The following is a 27,405-nucleotide window of genomic DNA, read 5'->3' on the forward strand; positions in this document are numbered from 1 at the left end:
GAAGTGAATGGGAAAGTGGGATAACATAGAACGAGTGTGAACGTGTGATCGATGGTTGGCGTGGACTCGATGGGTCAGAGGGCCTGTTTCCACGCTGTTTCTCGAAACTAAACCAAGTGTGATTGTTGTGCAATAGAAGTGCAGCCATGTGATGTGCTGGATCATCACAGGACAGGGCTATTCATAATAACACGGCAGATTTAGCTGGCTTCCAAGGGGATAAAGGGGGACTGTCAGCCATTTTAAACTAGGAGTGCTCAATGGAAAAGCAAAATGCATTCAGATTGTTCCCAGCTGTGGTATGGACAAGACCGTGAACTTGCACAGAACTCTCTGGAAGGTTTATAAAAAAGATTTGAGCTGTGATTTCATTTTGGTCAATGAGATACTCACAGGCTCTTAATCATCCTAATAATATCTAGCTGCTACTTCACAATTGCTTTCACTGGCTGGAGTATTCTGATGCCCTCAAAGATTATGAGTCAAACCCAGAAAATCATCAAACAACAATTTGCTTTAAAAATGTTCACTGGTTCAATGGCACTTAACTGTCACATGTACCAACCTACAGAGAAATCCCTTTTTTTTTTGCAGACAGTTCAGTAAAAATCTTGCTCTACATTGGCACAATCACACTCAAGTACAAGGGGAGAAAGAAGGAATTGCAAATGCTGGTTTACGAAGGAACGACACAAAGTGCTGGAGTAACTCAGCGGGTCAGCCAGCAGCCCCGGAGAACATTGACAGGTGACGTTTCGGGTTGGGACCCAGTCTGAAGAAGGGTCCTGGCCCAAAACATCGCCTATCCAAGTTCTCCAGAGGTGCTGCCTGCCCCGCTGAGTTACTCCAGCACTTTGAGTTTGAGTTTAAGCTCAGTTAATTGACACGTGTACCGAGGTACAGCGAAAAGCTTTTGCTGCGTGCTAACCAGTCAGCAGAAAGACAATACATGATTACAATCGAGCCATTCACAGTGCATGGACACATGGTAAGGGAATAGCATTTAGTGCAAGATTAAGCCCGTAAAGTCCAATCAAATACAAGTGGAGGCGTGGGTTCGAATCCCACTTCTGACACCATGTTGTGCTGACCGTATAATAACAGAAGCCTTACACTTGGATAACAATCCAAAGACTTTATTAACTACATAGCAAGCACGACCTCACGCCTACACGTTCCATTTACACTAACCCGAATCTCGCAAGCAGTGGTCACTCAAAAGCTAAAGGGGCGTAACAACAAAAGCATGACGCATAACATGAGTGACACCATTACACTAATCTACAGGTCACCATTGAGGCAGATACTAGTTCAGGACTGCTCTCTAGCTGTTGGTAGGATGGTTCAGTTCACATGTTATAGGAGTAGAATTGGGCCATTCGGCCCATCGAGTCCACTCCGCCATTCAATCACGGCTGGTCTCTGCCTCATAATCCCATTTTCCTGCCTTCTCCCCATAACCCTTGACACCCGTTCTAATCAAGAACTTGTCCAACTCGGCCTTAAAAATATCCACTGACCTGGCCTCCACAGCCCTCTGTGGCAATGAGTCCCACAGGTTAACTACCCTCTGACTAAACAAGTCCTTCCTCACCTCCTTTGTTGCCTGATCAGAGCTGGGAAGAAACTTTCCTTAAGAACACGAGTGTAGGAATGGTAGATTAGGCTGAGGCAGTACGCAATAGTTGCCACGTTCCTAAGTCTCCCTGCAGCTCATGAACCACACTGACTTGGCACTCAAATGATTTGTCATTATCACCAGGTCAAAACCCTGGCTGTGTCACAACACTGGAGGATATAGTTAACACACAGACAGCTCAGCAATAAGCTTTTATGGATAATTAGGACAGAGCAATAAGTCCTGGCCTTGCCAAACTCTGTGGATCGCTAAGCAGTGAAAAGTTAATGAAACCGGAGCCAAGAATATCCCTAAAAGAGAACTGCATGAATATTTTTTAAAAGGCACATTTTGCTGCACTGCTGGGAATAATCATTGGACAGATTATTGGACTGAACTCTCTCAAAAAGCCGACAGTGATAAACTGGGCAAAATAATCCCCCGTGCTTTCTCTTTTGCAACATCACAATTCTAATGGGGCCAGGCTCTCGTATGTCAACAGTTTCTCCGAAATGAAGACAATAATCCAACATAGACCACAGATTAAATACTCAAGCAAGAGATTTTGATGTTGATTTATAATGGAAAATCAAGATCTGGAATTTGGAAAGATTCGTGCGGCACGGTGGCGCAGCAGTAGAGCTTCTGCTTCACAGCCCTGGGTTCCAGCCTGACCTCAGGTGCTGGCTGTGCAGAGTTTGCACGTTCTCCCTGTGACCACGTGGGTCTTCTCCGGGTGCTCCGGTTTCCTCCCACGTCCCAAAAGACGTGCAGGTTTGTGGGTTAATTGGCCTCTGTAAATTGTCCCCAGTGTGGAGGATGTGAAAGTGGGATAACATGGAACTAGTGTGAAGGGGTGATCGAAGCCCAGGGCGGACTCGGTGGGCTGAAGGACCTGTCTCCACAGGGTATCTCCAACCTCTAAACTCTAATCCTGGATAACCCCGTGGTGAAAGTGCCCTCGTTTGGCCCTCTCATTTCCAACAGAGCTCCTGTGCTCAATTCACCTCTCTTGAAGCCCACCAGCAAGGAGTTGTTTCCGTTGGCAACGACAAATTGTTTAGTAAAAACTTTGCAGTGGTGCAGTGGGTAGAGCTGATGTCTCACAACAGCAGAGACCAGCGTTCGATCCTGACTAGAGGTACTGTCTGTGTGGAGTTTGCATGTCCTCCCTGTGGCCGCAGCGTGGGTTTCCTCCGGGTGCTCCGGTTTCCTCCCGCATCCCAAAGGTGTGTGGGTTAGTAGATTCATTGGCCCTGCGTATATTTCCCTTTGCGTGTGGGGAGCAGTTTACCACAGAGCTAGTCTCACAGCGACTCTGCACCTGAATAGAAGAATAACTGAGTGCAGTGGTCTTCAATTGTGTTGTGTAAGGGGGGAGAAAAAAGACTTAATAGGAACTTGAGGGACAACTTTTTCACACAGAGGGTGGTGGGTTTAAGGAAAGAGCTGCTAGAGGAGGTCGTTGAGGCAGGTACTATAACAGCATTTAAAAGGTATTTGGCCAGGTACATAGATAGGAAAGGTTTAGAGGGAGGTGGGTCAAACGCAGGCACTGGGACGAGCATAGTTGGGGCATCTTGGTCAGCATGGGCAAGTTGGGACAAAGGGCCTGTTTCCGTGTTTGACTCTATGACTCTAATATAATAAAACATAGAAACATAGAAAATAGGTGCAGAAGTAGGCCTTCGGCCCTTCGAGCCTGCACCGCCATTCAATATGATCATAGCTGATCATCCAACTCAGTATCCCGTACCTGCCTTCTCTCCATATCCCCTGATCCCTTTAGCCACAAGGGCCACATCTAACTCCCTCTTAAATATAGCCAATGAACTGGCCTCAACTACCCTCTGTGGCAGAGAATTCCACAGATTCACCACTCTCTGTGTGAAAAAAAACGTTCTCATCTCGGTCCTAAAAGACTTCCCCCTTATCCTTAAACTGTGACCCCTTGTTCTGGACTTCCCCAACATCGGGAACAATAATATAATAAAAACCAAGACAAACCTATAAATTAAGTTTGGTGAAGTAAATTCTTCATCAAGAAGATCTAGATCCAGCCCATTATAATTCCTGGCAGTTCCCCAGTGGGAAATTGGGAGAATTTCAGTACATATTCCAAACCCCAACTGACCATTGCTCAACAAATTAGGAACAGAATCATTAGTTTAATTCCAACATCTGGTACGATTGATTGGGGCGACCTCAATTCACTTGTAAATCAAAACTTTCGTGAGAAACCCGATTCAAAAGGAATAGTTGGTGTCTTATTGATTTTCTTTCGTTGCACGGCACTCTTCGATCTGCCAGCTCGCCAGACAACTGCAGATGGGCATTCATATTTTAGATACAGAGCTTCAAATTGGGCACAACTTCAATTGGTTTTCATTGATCTCAATCCAAAACAGAACTTTGGACACTTTGATTTCAATGATCAAAACTTATTTAATCTCTTTCATTGCTCTGTTCCTTGCATTAGTTAACCCAGCACCAGTTTGGGGACTTGTGAAATTCTTTCCACTGCTAAAATCATTGTAATCCTCACATGGATTGCAACCCGTCTCATCTTTTAAAATCTCATCTCACCGGCTGCAGCAACATATTTCACTGCAATTAAGCTATAATTGGATTCAGGTTTATATAACTTTAATACCTTTGTGACTTTGGTATCCAAAGATTGGGAATTCAAATCTCACTGTGGTGCACTGTGATATTAATCTCACTTTTTCCTCCCTGACTATTCATGCTCTGAAATAAGAAAAGGGCTCTATGAAATATTGTGAACATTTATTTGCTTTATTACAGCCCCTTGCGGAAAGAGACTATTGTATTGCAGGTATTATTACAATGTTTTATGCAGGCACTATCACAACAGTTAAGAATCATTTAGACAGGTACGTGGATAGGATAAGTTTAGAGGGATATAGACCAAGTGGACCTGTTGGGCCCAAACCTCTCCTGCATTGGTGCAGCACCCTCTCCTCCCCCTCTCCCCTCTTCCCTCCACCCCCTCCCCCCTTTCCCCCCTCCCCCTTCCCCCTCCCCTCCTCCCACCTCCCTCCTCCCCCTCCTTCCCTCTCCTCCCTTCCCCTCCCACCTTCCCCTCTCCCCCACTCCATCCCCCTCAACCCCCCTTATCCTCCCTCCTCCCCCTCCCTCCCTCCCCCTCTCCCTCCAGCCACCTCCCTCCCCCTCCCTCCCTCGGAGAAAGATTTAAACTTTAAAATGTGAATAACTTTTAAAATACAACACCGATTTCAATGAAACTTCTTCCATTAGCACCAAAGGGACGACGGTGAGTAAGGTGGGCCTAAAATTGTCACGCTATCGTGTACCGTTTTGGCTGTAGTTCAGGAACAAACAAACAAACAAACAAGAGTTTTAGTATACAGATGGGCCAAAAACAGGCAGGTGGAACTAGTGTAGATGGGGTGTGTTGGTTGGTGTGGGCAAGTGGGGCAGGAGTGCCTATATCTGCCCTGTATGACTCCATGAGACCTGACACCTTCACTTTGTCTTTGATCAACTTGAGATTTTGGCCTCATGTTGTTTTATTGATTCTTAAAGCCTCCATGGAAACTAGTGTCAAATGGTACAGCACGGAAGCAGGCCCTTCGGCCCACGTGGCCCATGCCATCCATACTGGGCAAGTCTCATTTGCTTGCATGTGGTCCCAGCCCACAAATTGCTGGAGGAACTCAGCAGGTCAGGCAGCGTCTCTGGAGAACGTGGATGAGTGATGTTTTGGGTCGGGACCCTTCTTCAGACTTCAGACTTCATCTCTGGCCTTTGCCCATCCATCTGGTAAACAACCCTCACCCCCACCCCCTTGCATCCACCAATCACTTGCCAAGTTTTGTCCCCCCCCCCCCCCCCTCACCCCATTCCAGGTTTCTCTATCCCCACCCTGCCAACTACAGTCAGTCTGAAAATGGGTCCTGACCCGAAACGGCACCTACCCATGATCTACAGAGATGCTGCCTGACCTGCTGTATTACTCCAGTACTTTGTGTAGTTTTTTTGTAAAGTGGCATCTGCAGTTCTTTGTGCCTACTCTGTGATTTCTATGAACATTGGAATAAATAACAAAATGCATTAGTCCAGACTGTAACTTGAATCAGAATCATACAGTCTAGGAACAGATCCTTCGGTCCACTTTGTCTATGCTAACCATTCATAATAATCCCACTTGTTCTCCATCCAAGATCACAAGGAATTGAAGCGAATTGTAGACACATGTCAGACCATCACACAAACCAACCTCCCTTCCACTGACTCCATCTACACCTCACGCTGCCTTCGGCAAGGCCACCAGCACAATCAAGGACCAGTCTCACCCCAGTCGGCCACTCCCTCTTCTCCCCTCTCCCATCAGGCAAGAGGTACAGAAGTGTGAAAACGCACACCTCCTGACTCAGGGACAGTTTCTTCCCAGCTGTTATCAGGCGACTGAACCGTCCTCTCACCATCTAGAAAGGGGTCCTGACCTCTCATCTACGTCATTGGAGATCCTCAGACGATCTTAAATTGGACTATACTGGACTTTATCTGGTACTAAGCTTTATCTGTACACTGTGGACAGCTTGATTGTAATCATGTATAGTCTTTCCGCTCATTGATTAGCACGCACCAAAAAGCTTTTCACTGTACCTCGGTACACCTGACAATAAACTAAGCTAATTATTCACAAAATGCTGGAGTAACTCAGCAGGTCAGGCAGCATCTCTGGGGAGAAGGAATGGGTGACGTTTCGGGTCGAGACCCTTCTTCAGACTGACCAACCTCCCTTCCACTGACTCCATCTACACTTCACGCTGCCTCGGCAAGGCCACCAGCATAATCAAGGACCAGTCTCACCCCGTCTGAAGAAGGGTCTCGACCCGAAAAGTCACCCATTCCTTCTCCCCTGAGATGCTGCCTGACCTGCTGAGTTACTCCAGCATTTTGTGAATAAATACCTTTGATTTGTACCAGCATCTGCAGTTATTTTCTTATAAACTAAGTTAAACCTGCCTGCATTAATTCCATATCCTTCCATGTCCCAATGAAGTTGCGTCTTTAATGTGGGCACTGTCTAAACCAGCTCGTCAGGGGTCAACAGGGTTCATTTGTCATATGTATTGACAATGGAACGATGAGATTCTTACTTGCAGCAGTAGAACTAGGCCTGTAAACACAATATACGGATAATATATGATAAACAAAAAATCAATAAATAAATGGAGCATTCCAAATACCATTTACTCTGTGTGAAGAATTGTGTAGGAAAATAACTGCAGATGCTGGTACAAATCGAAGGTATCACAAAAAGCTGGAGTAACTCAGCGGGACAGGCAGCATCTCAGGAGAGAAGGAATGGGTGACGTTTCGAGTCGAGACCCCTCTTCGGACTGATGTCAGGGGAGGGGATGGGATAAAGAAAGGAATTAGTTGGAGACAGGAAGACTGTGGGAGAACTGGGAAGGGGGAGGGAAAAGAGAGGGACAGAGGAGCTATCTGAAGTTAGAGAAGTCAATGTTCATACCGCTGGGCTGTAAGCTGCCCAAGCGAAATATGAGGTGCTGTTCCTCCAATTTGCGAAAAATTGATTCCTCAGATCCCATTTAAACATCCTCCCTCTCCCCTTCAAATGACACCCTCCAGTTTTAGACATCCCTGCGATGTGGTACTTTAACGTAGAACAGTACAGCACAGGAAAAGGCCCTTCAGCCCACAATGTCTGTTCTGAACATGATGCCAAGACCATCTCTTATCTACCCGCGCATAATTCATGTCCCTTTGCATATCCATGTGGCTATCCAAAGGTTACTTGAATCCCATGATCGTATCTACTTCCACCATGGCCCCTGGCAACACTTTCCAGACGCCTACCACCATCTGTGTAAAAGAAATATCCCCGCACATCTCCTTTAAACTTTGCCCCTCTCATCTTAGAGCCAAGTCTTCTAGTCTTTGACATTTCCACCCTGGCAGAAAAAGGTTATCACTCGACTCATCATTTTATATACTTCTATCAGGTCACCATGCAACCTCAGGCACTCCAGCGAAAACAATCCAAGTCTGTCCAAGCTCTCGCTGTAGCCCATAGCCCCCTAATCCAGGCATCATTCTGATAAAGGTAGACACAAAATGCTGGAGTAACTCAGCGGGTCAGGCAGCATCTCGGGAGAGGGGGGAATGGGTGACGTTTTGGGTCGGGACCGTTCTTCAGACTGAACCCGAAACGTCACCCATTCCTTCTCTCCCGAGATGCTGCCTGACCCGCTGAGTTACTCCAGCATTTTGTGTCTACCTTCGATTTGATCCAGCATCTGCAGGTTTTTTTTCCTAATCATTCTGATAAATCTCCTCTGCACCCTCTCCAAAACCTCCACATCATTCCGCGATCAGGGCGACCAGAACTGCACGCAATACTCCAAATGCGGCCTGACCAAAGTCCTATAGAGCTGCATCATGACTTCCTGACTAACACTCAATGCACCAACCAATGAAGGCAAGCATATCATCGGCCTTTCTTTAAACCATTATATCTACTTGTGTTGTCACGGTCAGGGACCAATGGACCTGGACTGTCTATCTTCATCATCCTTTTCATCTTTGCAGCTGTTTACATTCTTGTTGGGTATAATTTCCTCCTCTCTTTGGCTGGAGAGCCATTCTTTACTTATTTCAACACTTGACTGCGGTACTGTAGCTAAGAACACAGTTATCAGAGTCTACAGAAGAGCCATTCGATCATGGCTGATCTATTTTTCCCTCTCAATCCCATTCTCCTGCCTTCTCCCCATAACCTTTGATGCCCTTACCAATCAAGAACCTATCAATCTCTGCCCAATGACTTGGTGCCACCGCTAAGGTTGCCTACTTCCTCACTCCCAAATACGGGACAAGGTGACGTCACCGCCCCGCGCCCCACGTGACCTCACCCCGCCAGCGGCCACGAGCTTCCGCTCAACCAATGGTGGCCGCCCGGGCCGGGAGGCAGGTTGCTACGCAACCTCCCTAAGGCGATGCCTGGGCCTCCATACCTAGACCGTCCGGAGCTAAAATGTCGGATACCTAGAGTGTCAGGACCTAAACTGTCGGGACCTACCGCTTCGGGGCCTACAGCGTCTGGGCCTACACCGCCCCCCGGGCCTAATATGGTATTAGGCCTGGGGGGCGCTGTAGGCCCGAACACTGTAGAGCCCGACACTGTATGCCCCAACGCTGTAGTTCATTGTCTTCAAGTCTTCATTGGTATTGGTATGGGTTTGTAATTGCCATGTGTATTGAGATACAAATCATACTGTACATGATTTGTACATCAGTCAACTCATACTGCACATGAGTACAATCACAATAATGTGAAAAACAAAATCAGTAGCACTACCAAAGACACGAAAAAGGATTACATGAAGATTTTTAAAATAACATTGATGTGCAAATCGTATGATGAATTAGGGTGAGAGAAGAAAGATTTAATAGGAATCTGAGAGGCAACATTTACACACGGAGGGTGGAGGGTATATGGGACGAGCTGCCAGAGGAGGTAGTTGGAGTAGTGCTTCGACAGGTACATGGATAGGAGAGGTTTCGAGGGATATGGGCCAAATGTGGGCGGGTGAGACTTGTTTGGATGGTGCATCCTGGTCAGTTTGGACAAGTTGGCACAAGTCCTGTTTCCGTGCTGTAAGACACTATGATTAAATAGTTGTCAAAGGAATCGTAATCATAAAGAGAATATTTAGAGGGTAGGTGGGACGAGCGTAGATGGGCACCTTGGTCGGTATGGGCACGTTGGGCCGAAGGGCTTTGTTCCATGCTGCATGATTCTATGGCAAAAAATTGTCTTAACAGCTTTGAATTCTCATAGAACATGGGTTTTATGTTCTACTGTGGGTGTGTGGAACGAGCTGCCGGAGGAGGTAGTTGAGGCAAGTAGTATCACAATGTTTGAAACGCGTTTTTATGGTCATGTAAATCCTACTTGTGATAGATGTAATTCTGAAGTGGCTTCGCTGACTCATATGTTTTGGTCTTGCCCACTTTTGGAAAAACATTGGAAAGAAATTTTTGATACTATCCCTGTAGTTTTAGGTATTGATTTACAACCTCACCCTATTACTGCAATTTTTGGGCTACCAATGTTAGATTCTATTCATCTGTCCCTTTCAGCCCGTCGGTTGATTGCTTTTACTACATTAATTGCCAGAAGATCTATTTTATTTAAACGGAAAGACTCTAATCCTCCTACCAAACTCCATTGGTATTCTGAAACAATATCATGTTTAAATTTAGAAAAAAATCAGGAGTGATATTGTTGAACCCTCGGTTAAATTTGATAGGACTTGGGGAAGCTTTATTCAATATTTTCACACGATATAAGTTGTTCCCACTCCAGCCGTTATAATAATTTTTTACCTTTATACGGTGGAACGGATTTGACGATAAACAGGGGTCTATAATGTTGAATTTTTTTTTGCAGCCCAGGTTCTGTTTTTTGGGGGGTTTTTTTGCTTTTAACCTTTCATCTATAATTACATAGAAACTGGGAGGTCTATACCCTATATGTATTTTGAAACTGGATTTATATTTAGGTTACATTTGTTGTTAATGTAATCCTGATCCCTATGTATCAATATCACTGTTATGCTTATCATTTTTTGAAATTTAATAAAAAGATTTGAAAAGACAGAAAAGAAACATTTAGACAGGTACATGGATAGGACAGGTTTAGAGGGATATGAGCCAAATGCAGGCAGGTGGGACGAGTGTCGATGGGACATGTTGGCCGGCGTGGGCAAGTTGGGTCGAAGGGCCTGTTTCCGTGCTGTCTGACTCGATGAATTCCAAATCGCATCTCATTCAGTTCTCTCTCAAAAGAAAATGTCACTGCCTCAAAATGTGATCATTTGTTCTGCAATTTGCCATCCGAGTCTTGTACGTGGCCAACAAATAATACTCTTTTAACCGCAGCGCTCAATTCATGAAAGAAAAGCCTAAGTGCCTCACAAATAACATGGCCTAGTCACATGAATATTCTTGTGTTCTTGTGAACCATCTCAAATGTTCTTTATCTTCCACCGTGGGACTGGAATGGTCCATAAGTCTGATTTTATTTACACAGTAGAGATATGTGGCTGCTGCTCACATGTGCCATATTTTCTGGTAACAGATAATACTTTGCACAGAATCACACTATCACTAAAAGCGTTATTCCCTTTTCAAGAATAATGCCGTCTTGAATAAGAAGCAAAAAGTCGGCTCACGGCTCATAATGTTAAGCATCCTCTGTAAGTGTATATGCAACGTTTTCACCAAGGACACAGACAGTGTGGCTGTGAACAGCAAATGATTTTGTATGGTTTATTCAAAAGGTAAAGTAATCTACATACTAAAACTCTCGTTTGTTATCTTGTTTGTGACTGAACTTCAGCCAAAACCGTATGCGATAGCGTGACAATTTTAAGCCCACCTTACTCACCATTGTCACTTTAGTGATAATGCAAATAGTTTTATTGTAATCGGTCTTACATTTTTAAAGTTATTCACATTTTAAAGTTTAAAAGGAGGGGAGGGGGAGGGGAGGAGGGAGGGAGGAGTGGGGAGAAGGGAGAGGGGATGGGGGGGTTGAGGAGAGAGGGGAGGGGGGGAGGACAGGGCGCTGCACCAATGCAGGAGAGATTTGGGCCCAACGGGTCCACTTGGTCTAGTTGACAATTAAATGTCAAGAGGAGGTGTAGCTGGAAGGCTATTAATGTTTAAACAAAGAACTGCAGATGGTGCAGAACATCTTAGCAAAAACAAAGACTCTGCCACTATTTTGTTGAATACTTGCTCTCGGTCTGTCAGTGTCTGCCGGAGACCCGGGTTCGATCCTGACCTTGAGTGCTGCCTGTACGGAGTTTGGACATTCTCCCTGTGACCGCACGGGTTTAATCCAGATGCTCCAGTTTCCCCCCACACTCCAAAGAATTACAGGTTTGTAGGTAATTGGCTTCTGTAAATTGCCCCCCAGTCTGTAGGATAGAACCAGTGTAAGCGGTGATCGCTGGTCAGCACAGATCAAGGCCTGGTTCCCTGCTGCATCTCTAACCTAAACTAAACTAAACTAAACTAAACTAAACTCCGCATTGCAAGAGCAAAGGGGAAGAGTGTTCTACTCAAGGCTCCAACATCTGCAGTTCATTGCGTCTCCATGATCAGATTTGCTATTTTCAGGGAAGATTCACACGCTAATTCCTCTTCAATTCCAGCAGAGTGTACAGCCACAGGGGCCGATCGAAGCAACTTCAAGTGTAGAGGCTCTTGGACAGTGACAAATAGGATCTCCGGTCTCTCCACTGCTTTATTGAAGAAAGGTTCACAGAACCATCCGTAACTTTCAACCAAATAATCAGTCAGAGACCGCACAGAGTTGGCCAATGCGGTAAGCAAAGAAGAGACAGCAGGGGTAATGTGGAGCAGCAGTGTAAAGGCTGGATCTATGGATGCCTTGCTTAATTAATCCAGCAGAAACCAGACTCGGAATGGGTGGAAAAGCTGTGAGCTGTCAGAGGGAGTGGTGAGATCAGAAATAATTAGCCGAGGGAAGGCAGTGAGCAAAGAGAAGCCTCGAGGGGAAGTAACAGCAATGAGAACTGAAGGGGAATCACAGGCGTTCAACTTTGATTTCCCTTCACAATATATCTACCGTTCCCAAGCTTCAGTGAGCCGAAATGCTTGAGGTGTCGCAAAGATAGACAGTGGCAGTAGTGGCAGGTTAAAAGACAGGTTAAGAATAGCCTCGGGAGAGATAGCAGCAAGCAACAAAAGTAGAAACATCGTTATGTTGAATTTAAATGTTATTATTTGCGTGGCTTTGTAAGGCCATGAGCAGTGACAGGGATTGTAAGGCCATGAGCAGTGACAGGGATTGTAAGGCCATGAGCAGTGACAGGGATTGTGCAAGTGTCAGCGTTATATAAGTTCGGCTTCCTGGTGATATCAGAGGATATGGTGGTGACATATGGCATGTTTTTGTCACTTTGGGAGCTTCAAGAAAATGTAAAAAGATTTGACTTGGGTCTGTTAAAAACCTACTGAAAATGCAATCATGCAAGGTTTTGGCTTTCTGCCATTAGCTGTCTGTTCTGTTTAATTGTCTGACAGGGATTTTATGACTTTACTGCTGGTGTGGCTGATAACTTTATATCCTCTTCTCTGTGATTTATCGGTTTTGATTGCAATATCAAATAGAGTAATTCACTAGCATTATAAGTTTATAAATAATAAAGACATTTCATAATGGCACAGCATTTAAGACACAGGCACGATTTCCAGACTACAGGTAAGCAGTGTGTGTGTGTGCGTGTGAAGAAAATGCAGATGCTGGTTAACAGCAAAGACAGACACAAAATGCTGGAGTAACTCAGCAGGTCAGGCAGCATCTCTGGAGAGAAGGAATGGGTGATGTTTCGGGTCGAGACCCTTCTTCAGTCTGAAGAAGGGTCTCGACCCAAAACGTCACCCATTCCTTTTCTCCTGAGATGCTGCCTGACCTGCTGAGTTACTCCAGCATTTTGTGAAATATATATATATATATATATATATATATATATATACACACATACATACATGTAAACATACACCGATCAGCCAAAACATTATGACCACCTGCCTAATATGCTGTTGGTCCTCCGTGTCCCTCCTCGGACCACTGTCGGTAGGTACTCACCACTGCTGACCGGGACCACCCCACAAGCCTTGCCGTTTCAGAGATGCTCTGACCCAGTCGTCCGGCCATAACAATTTAGCCCTTGTCAAAGTCGCTCAGGTCTTTACTCCTGCCCATTTCTCCTGCATCCAACACATCAACTTCAAGAACTGACTGTTCACTTTCTGCCTAATATATCCCACCCCTTGACAGGTGCCATTGTAACAAGTTAACCAATGTTCTTCACTTCGCCTGTCAGTGGTCATAATGTTTTGGCTCATCAGTGTAGACAATGCCTTTCACAGACTCATTATCATCATCATATCATATCATATATATACAGCCGGAAACAGGCCTTTTCGGCCCTCCAAGTCCGTGCCGCCCAGTGATCCCCGTACATTAACACTATCCTACACCCACTAGGGACAATTTTTACATTTACCAGCCAATTAACCTACATACCTGTACGTCTTTGGAGTGTGGGAGGAAACCGAAGATCTCGGAGAAAACCCACGCAGGTCACGGGGAGAACGTACAAACTCCATACAGTGCAGCACCCGTAGTCAGGATCGAACCTGAGTCTCCGGCGCTGCATTTGCTGTAAAGCAGCAACTCTGTGGGCCAAACACAGGCAGGTGGGATGGAGGGGACCTCATTGAAACTTACCAAATAGTGAAGGGCCTGGATAGAGTGGATGTGGAGAGGATGTTTCCACTAGTGGGAGAGTCTAGGACCAGAGGGCACAGCCTCAGAATAAAAGGACATACCTTTAGAAAGATGAGGGGGAATTTCTCTAATCAGAGGGTGGTGAATCCATAGAATTCATTGCCACAGAGGCCAAATCATTGGATATTTTTAAAGCGGATATTGACATATTTGTGATGAGGAAGGGTGTCAAGGGTTATGGGGAGAAGGCAGGAGAAAGGGGTTGAGAGGGAAAGATAGATCAGCTATGATTGAATGGCGGAGTAGAACTGATGGGCTGAATGGCCTACCTTTGCTCCTATGACTGATGAACTTGTGAGCTATGATGTTATGATATTTTCTTCAATGTGAAGACTTCTCACCACCAATACTTCATTCTGCACTTGATTTCCACGGCTAGATTTAAGGAAGAGTTCAGGCACATTAAATTATTTTGATTCAACTCATGGTCTCAGAAACATATTTCTTGCCCTGTTCTATTCAGGAGCAGAGGGGGATAATTATGTTTTTTTCACTAAATTTAACATATGTCAGTACCCCAACAAAATGGAGCAGGTACAACATTCTAATCATAGCTAGTCAGTAAGGTAACAAACTACTCAACAGACCAGGCAGCATCATTGGAGTGAATGGATAGATGTTGCTTCAAGAACTGTCCCGACCTGAAATGTTGCTTATCCATTTTCTCCAGAGATGCTGCCTGACCCATTGAGTTGTTCCAGCATTTTGTATCTCTCTTTGGTATAAAGCACCATCTGCAATTCCTTTTTATTACAGGGGCAATGTTTCAGGTCGGGGACCTTCTTCAGACTCCAAAGAAGGTCTCCCGACCCGAAATATTATCTGTCCATTCATTCCCTCTACAGATGCTGCCTGACCCACTGAGTTATCATATCATATCATATATATACAGCCGGAAACAGGCCTTTTCGGCCCTCCAAGTCCGTGCCGCCCAGCGATCCCCGCACATTAACACTATCCTACACCCACTAGGGACAATTTTTACATTTACCCAGCCAATTAACCTACATACCTGTACGTCTTTGGAGTGTGGGAGGAAACCGAAGATCTCGGAGAAAACCCACGCAGGTCACGGGGAGAACGTACAAACTCCTTACAGTGCAGCACCCGTAGTCAGGATCGAACCTGAGTCTCCGGCGCTGCATTCGCTGTAAAGCAGCAACTCTACCGCTGCGCTACCGTACCGTTCCTCCAGCACTTTGTGTTTTTTGCTCATAATTCCAGCATCTGCAGTTCCTTGTGTCTTCAAACTATTAGAGGAACTCAGCGGCTCAGGCACCACCTCTAGAGGGAGGAAACCAGCATTTGCAATATTTTGGAGAATTTTTGCTTGCTGCCTGACCAGCAGTTTGTTTTTTTTGCTCTCAAGGTTCCTGCACCTTCAGTCTCTTGTGTCTCCATGAACTCCGTCAGTGGTCAATAAATGTTTCGCAATTACACCCTCAGTTACCAGTCTAGACTTTAGACTTCAGAGATACAGTGCGGAAACAGGCCCTTCAGCCCACTGAGTCCGCGCCGACCAGCGATAAGTACACTGGTACTTATTCACAAAATGCTGGTAACTCAGCAGGTCAGGCAGCATCTCAGGAGAGAAGGAATGGGTGACGTTTCGGGTCGAGGCCCTTCTTCAGACTGAGCAGGTCCCCGTACACTGGGACTATTCTGTAGACTAGGGACAACTTACAATTTTACCCAGGCCAATTAACCTACAAACCTGTACGTCTTTAGGATGTGGGAGAAAACTAGAGCACCCGGAGGAAACCCACACGTTCACCGGGGGGAACGTACAAACTTCGTACAGACAGCACCCATAGTCAGGATCGAACCTGGGTCTCGGGCTGCCTGGCACTGTGAAGGCAGCAACTCTACCGCTGTGCCACCGTGCCACCTTGCCTCACTATTTATTTTCACCTTGCACAAACTAGGCAGCAAATCCCCTGAATGTATTGCAGAAAACCAAGTTGACTGAAATAAATTCCTCCAGCACCTATCTCACAGTAAACCTATTTTGGTTTCTTAGGTGCATTATTTCTCACTAATTCTTCTTGCAGTCGCAGCAGAAAAATATTAATGACGGCTGAATGCAAGGGTCTGTACCTCATCCAGAATTAAATGCAACAAATAAATGTCGAAATGAAAAATGTGACCTTTGTGTGGCTAAACACAAAATCCCCAAGATATTGCAAATACTACAATAAGTCACACTGGCACAGAGTAACGCTTGCCGGCTGTTTCTTTTAGCATGATGGTTGTTGGGAAGAAGTTGGAAAAATAAACATTGTTCATCATAAAAAATGGGTGGCACAGTGGCGCACTGGTGGAGCAGCTGCACTACAGCGCCAGAGACCCGCGTTAGATCCTGACTATGGCTGCTGTCTGTACGGAGTTTGCACGTTCTCCCTGTGACTGCGTGGGGTTTTCACCGAGTGCTCCGATTTCAATAGACAATAGACAATAGACAATAGGTGCAGGAGTAGGCCATTCAGCCCTTCGAGCCAGCACCGCCATTCAATGTGATCATGGCTGATCACTCTCAATCAGTACCCCGTTCCTGCCTTCTCCCCATACCCCCTCACTCCGCTATCCTTAAGAGCTCTATCCAGCTCTCTCTTGAAAGCATCCAACGAACTGGCCTCCACTGCCTTCTGAGGCAGAGAATTCCACACCTTCACCACTCTCTGACTGAAAAAGTTCTTCCTTATCTCCGTTCTAAATGGCCTACCCCTTATTCTTAAACTGTGGCCCCTTGTTCTGGACTCCCCCAACATTGGGAACATGTTTCCTGCCTCTAATGTGTCCAATCCCCTAATTATCTTATATGTTTCAATAAGATCCCCCCTCATCCTTCTAAACACGTGCAGGTTTGTACGTCAGTTGGCTTCTGTAAATTGCTCCTAGTGTATAGTGTATACTAGTGTACGGGTGATCGCTGGTCAGCATGGACTCAGTGGGCCAAAGGGCCTGTTTCCACAGTGTATCTCTAAACTGTAGCAATGGGAATCTAAAGACGGTTGTTCAGAGTGTATTCCGAGGGTCTCAGGAACCAGTGGAGATGGGGCATTTCAGAGGTTTGGGAACGCCCTTCAACTTATTCCTTGTCTGCCTGATAATCTCTTCTCATAACAAAGTTTGGAATAGTGTGTCTGCTCTATCTTGAGTTCAGAGTCAAGTCAAGCACGTTCAATTTTATTTTTAGATTTAGAGATACAGCGCGGAAACAGGCCCTTCGGCCCACCGAGTCCGCGCCGCCCAGCGATCCCCGCACATTAACACTATCCTACACACACTAGGGACAATTTTTACATTTTACCCAGTCAATTAACCTACATACCTGTCCGTCTTTGGAGTGTGGGAGGAAACCGAAGATCTCGGAGAAAACCCACGCAGGTCACGGGGAGAACGTACAAACTCCATACAGACGGCGCCCGTAGTCGGGATCGAAACTGAGTCTCCGGCGCTGCATTCGCTGTAAGGCAGCAACTCTACCGCTGCGCCACAGTGCCGCCAATTGTCATATGTACTGTCAATGGAACAATGACATTCTTACTTGTAGCAGGGTTGTAAGCTCAACACACACAGATCATTTACAGTATAATAAACAAACATCCAATAAATTAATTACGGCAATACTGGTGCCAAAAAACAGAAGTCTCTAGTGCAACCAAAGAAAGTCCACAGTTCTCAGCTGAGCTTAGTGTTGGGCAGTGTTCAAGAGCTGATAGTTGTTGGGAACAAGCTGTTCTTGAACCTGGTGGGTCACGATTTCCCGACTCCTACATCCTTTCCCCGATGGTAGCAGCGAGATGAGAGCGTGGTCAGGGTGGTGTGGGTCATAAGAGACAGGAGTAGAATTAGGTCATTCAGCCCATCAAGTCTACTCCGCCATTCAATCATGGCTGATCTATCTCTCCCCCCTAGCTCCATTCTCCTGCCTTCTCCCCATAACCTCTGATACCGGGACGAATCAAGACTCTCCCACTAGTGGATATAATCCTCTCCACATCCACTCTATCCAAGCCTTTCACTATTCAGTACGTTTCAATGAGGTCAACCCCCATCCTTCTAAACTCCAGTGAATACAGGCCCAGTGCCGTCAAACGCTCATCATAGGTTAACCCACTCATTCCTGGGATCATTCTCATCAACCTCCTCTGGACCCTCTCCAGAGCCAGCACATCCTTCCTCAGACATGGTGCCCAAAATTTCTCACAATATTCCAAATGTGGTCTGACCGGCGCCCTCTAGAGCCTCAGCCTTACATCCCTGTTTTTGTATTTTAGCCCTCTCAAAATAAATGCTGGCATTGCGTTTGCTTGTTTTACTACTGATTCGACTTGCAGATTAACCTTTTGGGAATCCTGCACCAGCACTACTGTCCCTTTGCGCCTCCGATTTCTGGATTCTCTCCCCATTTAGAAAATAATCTACGCCTTTATTCCTACAACCAAAAAGCATGACTCCACACTTTGCTACATATATTCCATCTACCACTTCTCTGCCCATTCTCCCAACCTGTCCAAGTCTTTCTGCAGAGACCCTGATTTCTCTACACTTACTTGCCCCTCCACCTATTTTTGTGTCATCCGCAAACTTGGCCACAAAGCCTTCAACCCCCTCGTCCAAATCAGTAATATACAACATGAAGAGTAGTGGCCCCAGCACCGAGCCCTGCGGAACTCCACTAGTCACTGGCAGCCAACCAGAAAAAGCCCCCTTTATTGCCACTCTTTGCCTTCTGCCATCCAGCCAACCTGCTATCCATGCCAGTATCTGCCCTTTGACACCATGGGCTCTCATCTTCCTTAACAGCTTCCTGTGTGGCACCTGATCAAGTGCTTTCTGTCTCTGCCTTACATATATCCACTGACTTTGCCTCCACAGCTTTCCACAGATTCACCACCCTCTGACCAAAGAAATTCCTTCTCATCTCCTTCCTAAAAGAACGTCCTTTAATTCTGAGGCCGTGATAAGACCTCTGTAAAAGGTCGCTGATGATGTTGCAGCAATGCCTCCTTTACACCCCTTCGAGGGTGGGCTGGTCAGTACCCGGGATGGACCATGCAGTGTCTACCATTCGTTGCAGCCTCCTTTGTTCCTGGGCATTCAAGTTAGCGAACCAGGCCTGCCTGGCTGACTGTATCTATGTGGGACCTCAGTGTTGGACTTGAAAGGAAAGCTCTCCCCCTCACATTGTTCACGTACGTAGGCACATAACTCGAAACGATTGGCAATAAGATACTCAGGAACACTACCATTTATTTATTAATGTCATGTGTAACGATGTACTGTGAAAAACCTTTTTTGTTGCATGCTATAGACAATAGACAATAGACAATAGGTGCAGGAGGAGGCCATTCGGCCCTTCGAGCCAGCACCGCCATTCAATGTGATCATGGCTGATAATTCTCAATCAGTACCCCGTTCCTGCCTTCTCCCCATACCCCCTGACTCCGCTATCCTTAAGAGCTCTATCTAGCTCTCTCTTGAATGCATTCAGAGAATTGGCCTCCACTGCCTTCTGAGGCAGAGAATTCCACAGATTCACAACTCTCTGACTGAAAAAGTTTTTCCTCATCTCAGTTCTAAATGGCCTACCCCTTATTCTTAAATTGTGGCCCCTTGTTCTGGACTCCCCCAACATTGGGAACATGTTTCCTGCCTCTAACGTGTCCAACCCCTTAATAATCTTATACGTTTCGATAAGATCTCCTCTCATCCTTCTAAATTCCAGTGTATACAAGCCTAGTCGCTCCAGTCTTTCATCATATGATAGTCCCGCCATTCCGGAAATTAACCTAGTAAACCTACGCTGCACGCCCTCAATAGCAAGAATATCCTTCCTGCTATCCAGTCAGCAGAAAGATTATACATACTTACGATCGAGCCGTCCACAGTGCACAGAGACAAGATAAAGGAAATGACGTTTCGTGCAAGATAAAGTCCAGTAAAGTCCGATTAAACACGGACCGAGGGTCTCCAGTGAGGTAGATGGGAGGTCAGGACCGCTCTCCTGTTGGTGGTACGATGGTTCAGTTGCCTGATAATAGCTGGGAAGAAACTGTCCCTGAATCTGGAGGTGTGCGTTTTCAGGGAGAGCTTCTTCCCAGCCAGTGATCAGGCAACTAACCTCCAAGCTGCAGAGTTGATTCAACGATATATGCTTGAGTCCCAGTGGAGTGGATATTTAATTGAATATATCAATTAAGTATTCAACTAATTAAATACACTTGGAATAGTCTCGCTAATAACTAAACTCTCAATTGTCACAAAAACCACACTCGTCCACTAGCGTCCTCCAGGGGAGTCACAGAGTCATACGGCCCTTCGGCCCAACTTGCCCATGCTGACCAACATGCCCCATCTACACTAGACCCACCTGCCTGTGTTTGGCCCCTATCCCTCTAAACCTGTCCTATCCATGTACCTGTCCAAATGTTTCTTAGACGTTGGGATAGTCCCAGCCTCAACTATCTTCTCCGGCAGCTTGTTCCATACACCCACCACCCTTTGTGTGAAACAGTTACCCCTCAGGTTCCTATTAAATGTTCACGCTAGTTCTGTTATCCCACTTTCCCATCCATCTCCCGCACATTAGCGGCAATTTTGCGGAGGCCAATTAACCTACAAACCCACAGGTCTTTGGGATGTGTGAGGAAACCAGAGTTTAGTCTAGAGATACAGCATAGAAACAGGTCCTTCGGCCCACCAAGTCCATGCCGACCAGTGATCACGTGACCAAGTCCACACTGACCCGTGATCACGTGACCAAGTCCACACTGACCAGTGATCACGTGACCAGGTCCAAGCCGACCATTGATCACGTGTACACACAAGTTCTATGTAAACCCATTTTCGCGTCCACTCCCTGCACACTAAGGGCAGTTTTGCCGAGGCCAATTAACCTGCAAATCTGCACGTCTTTGGGATGTGGGGGCAACCCACACGGTCACTGGGAGAACATGCAAACTCCACACACAGGCAGGTCAGGATTGTACCCAGGTCTCTGGCGCTGTAGGCAGCAACTCTGCCAGCGATTAAAGAGGAAATCTACTGCGATAAACTGCACAAACCTTTGCAGTTTGGTCAAGATCTATTTGAAGTAAATAACACAATGAGTGAATTTTAAGAATGAAGTTCTTTCCACTTTCCCCTGCAACCGCACGAGATGCAACACCTGTCCCTTTACCTCCCCCCTCAACTCCATCCAACGGCCCAAACTGTCTTTCCAGGTGAGACAGAGGTTCACCTGCACCTCCTCCAACCTCATCTATTGCATCCGCTGCTCCAGATGTCAACTTATTTACATCGGCGAAACCAAACGCAGGCTCGGCGATCGCTTCGCTCAACACCTGCGCTCAGTCCGCATTAACCAATCTGATCTCCCGGTGGCTGAGTATTTCAACTCCCCCTCCCAATCCCAGTCTGACCTTTCTGTCATGGGCCTCCTCCAGTGCCATAGTGAGGCCCAACGGAAATTGGAGGAACAGCACCTCATATTTCGCCTGGGCAGCTTGCAGCCCAGTGGTATGAACATTGACTTCTCCAACTTTAGATAGCTCCTCTGTCCTTCTCTTCCCCTCCCCCTTCCCAGATCTCCCTCTATCTTCCTGTCTCCACCTATATCCTTCCTTTGTCCCGCCCCCCTGACATCAGTCTGAAGAAGGGTCTCGACCCGAAACGTCACCCATTCCTTCTCTCCTGAGATGCTGGCTGACCTGCTGAGTTACTCCAGCATTTTGTGAATAAGTGTTACGAATGAAGTTGGTAAGATCGAGAGAGCGCTGTCTGGGATGGTGGTGGAGGCAGATGCGATAGTGCCATTTCAGGAGGCTTTTGGGAAAGCAAATGGATAGGCAGGGAATGGATCACGTGCAGGAAGAGGTCAGTTTCCTTAGAATCACGTTTGGCACAGATATTGTGGGCTGAAGGGCCTGTTCCTGTGCTATGCTGTTCTATGTTGTCTGTTCTAAGAGAGCAAAACTTAATTAGCTCTGTAAAATCTGCCCGCATCGACTTTTGCTGAATGCGGGATCAAGTAATGCTGAGAAGAAAATCACATCACCCTAGAAACAGCTGAGTGAATAGCTTGCAATCGTGTCACAAAGCAAGTTGCTGAGGATTTAAATGAAAATAAATCAGTTCATCACTGAGGCAGGGCCATGACAGCCCACACAACAACGATCGCAAGGAACGGCAGTGACCCTCTTAAACCAGGCGCAAGTTTAGTTTAGAGTCACAGCATGGAAACAGGCCCCTCGGCCCACAGAGTCCACGCCGACCATCGATAATGCTGGTTCCCTGTTGTCCCACGTTCCCATCCTCTCCTGACACACAGAGGGCCGAATAACCTACAAGCCCGCACGTCTTTGGGGTGTGGGAGGATACCGGAGCATTCGGGAATAAATCCCCGCGGTCACGGGGAGATCGTGCAAACTCCACGCAGAGCGCTCGAGTCGAGTAGCTCGGTAGAGTTATATAAGAAAATAACTGCAGATGCTGGTACAAATCGAAGGTATTTATTCACAAAATGCTGGAGTAACTCAGCAGGTCAGGCAGCATCTCGGGAGAGAAGGAATGGGTGACGTTTCGGGACGAGACCCTTCTTCAGACTCGGTAGAGTTGCTGCCTTGCAGCGCCAGAGACCTGGGTCTTTACAGAGTCTTTTCGTTCTCCCTGTGACCTTGTGGATTTTCTCCAGACGCCCCGGTTTCCTCCCACATCCCTAAAGCGGGTTTGCAGGTTAATTGGCTTCATTGGAATCACGTGTGAAGGGAGTGCATGCGATAATGGAATAACAAAGTGGTTGCATGGACTCGTGCGCCAAAGAGCCTGTTGCTGGGCTGTATCTATGAACTAAACCACATTAGCCCAAATGTCATTATTAAATATTATTATCTTTGTTGGGACGGAAGGCTGGGCTGAAGGGCTCAATACTGTGGCGCTCCTGAAGTGGCTCAGACGCAATCCGTGACAGGCAGCAGCATGGGGAAGTCCACCTCATTTTCACTCAGCAAGCTGCCTGCTGGCATGATGAATAAAGTGGAGTCAATCTCTTTCTATAAAGAGGTCACAGCCCTCTCTTAGACTAGTTGTTACCTCCAGTGCCTGTCTGGGAGAAAACTAATGCTCGAACGCTCGTTCACGTCTCTGACAGTCGACAGGCATGTTATCTTTGCACCCTGCTGTGCTCACCATCGGCTGTGGGCTTTCAACATCAGGTGAGATTTTAGATTTAGAGATACAGCGCGGAAACAGGCCCTTCGGCCCACCGAGTCCGCGCCGCCCAGCGATCCCCGCACACTAACACTATCCTACACACACTAGGGACAATCTTTACATCTACCCAGTCAATTAACCTACATACCTGTACGTCTTTGGAGTGTGGGAGGAAACTGAAGAACTCGGAGAAAACCCACGGGGAGAACGTACAAACTCCATACAGACGGCGCCCGTAGTCAGGATCGAACCTGAGTCTCCGGCGCTGCATTCGCTGTAAGGCAGCAACTCTACCGCTGCGCCACCGTGCCGCCAAGGAACTACAAATCTACGCTTGGCAAAACCCAACTGTGTACAGTCATGTACAAAGTGTACAAAGTTACCAGAGGCATGGATAGGGTAAGCCCTGGGTGGAGAGGATGTTTCCACCAGTGGGAGAGTCTGGGACCAGAGGTCATGGCTTTAGAATTAAAGGACGTTCCTTTAAGGAAGGAGATGAGTAGGAATTTATTTAGTCAGAGGGTGGTGAATCTGTGGAATTCTTTGCCAACAGAGGCTGCGGATATTTTTAAGGGGAGATTGACCTGTCCTTGATTGGTACGGGTGTCAGGGGTGATGGGGAGAAGGCAGAGGAATGGGGTTAGGAGGGAAAGGTACAGTAGATCAGCTTTGATTGAATGGCAGAGTCGACTTGATGGGCCAAATGGCCTAATTCTGCTCCTCTCACGTGAGCATGGACAGTCAGAACCTATTTCCAAGGATGGAGAAATCAAATACTAGTGGGCATAGGTTTGATGAGAGAGGGGCAAAGTTTAAAGGCGATGTGTGAGGCAAATTGTTTTTCACAGGGGGTGGTGGGGGCCTGGGATGTGCCGTTAGGGGTGGCGGTGGAGGCAAATATGAAAGTGGTATTTAAGGCATTTGTACAGGCACATGGATATGCAGGGACTCGAGGCACATGGACTATGTGCAGGCAGATGGGAGTTGGTGTTGGCATCATAGTCAGCAGAGCCAAATTATCCATATACTAAAACACTCGTTTGTTATCTTGTTTGTGACTGAACTTCAGCCAAAACGGTACACGATAGCACGACAATTCTAGGCCCACCTTACTCACCATTGTCACTTTAGTGGTAATGCAAGTAGTTTTATTGAAATCGGTCTTATATTTTTTAAGTTATTCACATTTTTTAGTTTAAAAGGAGGGGAGGGGGAGGGGAGGAGGGAGGAGGGAAGGAGGGGGGAAGGGGGGAGTGGGGGAGAAGGGAGAGGGGAGGGGGGGTTGAGGAGAGAGAGGAGGGGGGGGGGGGAGGACTGGGTGCTGCACCAATGCAGGAGAGGTTTGGGCCCAACGGGTCCACTTGGTCTAGTACAAGATAAAAAGAGGCTGGCTGTAGTGTGAAGTGTGAGTGTGCACTGATATGAACTGATCATAAAGTAATCATTGGAATATTGATTGTTACGCGTCATCCTGCAACCAATCTTCTCCTCCGAACAAATACATGGAGATGAGTAACATCATAGAACAGTACAGTGTAGGAAAAGGCCCTTCGGCCCACAATGTCTGTGCCAGACATGATGCCAACTTAAACTGATCTCATCTGCCTATACATGGTCCACATCCCTCTGTTCCCTGCGCTTCCATGTGCCCATCTAAAAGCCTCTTAAACAACTCTTATCATCTCTGCCTCCACCACCACCCCTGGCAGCATGTTCCAGGCTGCCACCAATCTCTGTGTAAAAACTTGCCCCCCATTAAACTTTCCCCCTCTCACCTTATAGGAATGCCGCCTAGATTTGGACATTTCCGCCCTTGGAAAAAAGGTTCTGACTGTCTACCCTAGCCATGCCCCTCATAATTATATGTACTTCTATCGGATCTCCCCGCAACCTCCAAATACTCCAGACTAAACAAGCTCAATCCAACCTCTCTCCTAATAGCCGAAACCCTCCAATTCAGGAAAGATTCTGGTAGACCTCCTCCGCACCTTCTCCACAGTCTCCACATCCTTCCTGCAACGGGGCGACCAGAACTGCACACAGTATTCCAAATGACTTTAGACTTTAGAGACACAGGCCCTTCGGCCCACCGAGTCCGTGCCGACCCGCGATCACCCAACACTGCCCGACATACTTGGCACAATTTATTGTTTTTACCAAGGCCAATTAACCTACAATCCTGCAAGTCTTTGGAGTGCGGGAGGAAACCGGAACACCCGGAGAAAGCGCACGCAGTCAGATGGAGAACATACAAACTCCGTATAGACAGCGCCCGTAGTCAGGATCGAACCGGGGTCTCTGGTGCCGTAACGCAGCAACTCTGCTGCTGCACCACTGCGCCGGCCCTGAGCGGGCAACTGGCACGGTCATTTTTCCAAACACCATGTCATGGAGAGCTCATCACTCAGACCTGCTCTGAGGTAACAGCGTGCAGCCGGTAGAGTTGCTGCATCACAGCGCCAGAGACCCCGGTTCGATCCTGCCTACGAGTGCTGCCCGTACGGAGTTTGTACGTTCTGCCCGTGACCGCGCGGGTTTTCCTCCCACACTCCAAAGACGTACAGGTTTGTGGTTTAATTGGCGTCAGTAAATTTGAAACGTCCCTGGTGTGTGCAGGGCAGTGCTAGTGTACGGGGTGATCATTGGGGGGGCGCGCACTTGGTGGGCCGATGGGCCTGTATTGCTAAAGCCTAAAGAATCTGGAAGCATCACAATTCCAGCTGGTGGGACCTCCTTCGGCGAAGACTCATCACTTGCTCACTCACTTGCAAGCTTCAACTCGGCTGTGGAAGCAGGAGGCTTGATGGAGCGTACATTGACGTTCCTCGTGGTGCCTCACCATGACGCCTCCAAATGGTTCCTCAGCTGTCAGAATCCACCGATGTAAAATAAAACTGACAGCAGGCCATGCTGCGGTTGTCTCCAGCTCTGCTCATGCTTGATGTGCCAAACAAAGGCCTCAGTAAGTCCTTGTCAAAATAACATCATCTCGCAACGACGGCAACTCAAGGCAAAAGCAGAGTAGAAAATATGTACATGATATTTTGAACACTTTAATTTTAATGAGATCAACTTCCTTAAAACTCAACACCAAGAAAACACAGCTGCCAAGCCTATCAGTTCCAGAACAGTGAACCCCAAATTAACTAGTTTTCTTTGGGGCGTTGTAAGTTTAAGCTTTCTATCTAGGGTGGCACAGTGGTAGAGTTGCTGCCTCACGGCGATCGAGACCTGGGTTCGATCCTGACTACAGGTGCCGTCTGTACGGAGTTTGTACGTTCTTTCTGTGACCGCGTGGGTTTTCTCTGGACGCTCCGGTTTCCCCCCATCAAAGACATACCGGTTTGTAAGTTAATTGGCATCGGTGGAATTGTAAATTGTTGCTCGTGTGCAGGGTAGTGGCAGTGTGGGGCGATCGCAGGTTGGCGTGGACTCGGTGGGCCGAGTGAAGAGCCCTCCTTCAGACTAAAAGATAGAGGTGGCGGGTGGGGGAAATGGAGGTGAGGAAAGGCCAGAGCAAATCAGGGCCGGTCGGCTGAAGAATGGAACGACCTGAAACGTCACCTGTTCCTTTCATCCAGAGATATTCCTTTTCTCCAGCCTGTCCCGCTGAGCTACTGCAGCATTTTTGTGTCCATCAAAAAGGTAACATGTTCCTTTTCCAAATATCAAAAATGCAGCACGCACAATTTTCCAGCATACTTTATGTTTCCAGAATAAAATCAGCTGAATTTTGCACTGCCTCTAATTATCCGCTGGGTCATCCTGGATTAGAAAGTGTGTCGGAAGAAATTGCAGATGCTGGTTTTAAACCAAAGATAGACACAAAATGCTGGAGGAAATCAGCGTCTCTGGAGAAAAGGAATAGGTGATGTTTCGAGTCGAGACCCTTCCACGGACTTTACTTCCGTATTAGAAAGTAATGTCCTGATCTGTGACGAGGGGGAGTTGTTCATCAGAAGACCCTGTTCCAATCTGCACATCTAGTGGAGAATAGAAATTGGCTTGAGATCACCTTGGCATATTTCTCTTTGTATCCTTGGCAGCCAACTGTGGAAGAAAAAGCACTCCTGCTATCGAGTAGTTTATTTGAACAGAATAGAGTTACTAGCTGTGAAGAGAGACTTCTCAGACTAACTGTGCTTCCACCTGGTATCCTTTACAATTC

This window comes from Rhinoraja longicauda, chromosome 11 (assembly GCF_053455715.1).
Source record: "Rhinoraja longicauda isolate Sanriku21f chromosome 11, sRhiLon1.1, whole genome shotgun sequence".
In the NCBI taxonomy this organism is placed as follows: Eukaryota; Metazoa; Chordata; class Chondrichthyes; order Rajiformes; family Arhynchobatidae; genus Rhinoraja; species Rhinoraja longicauda.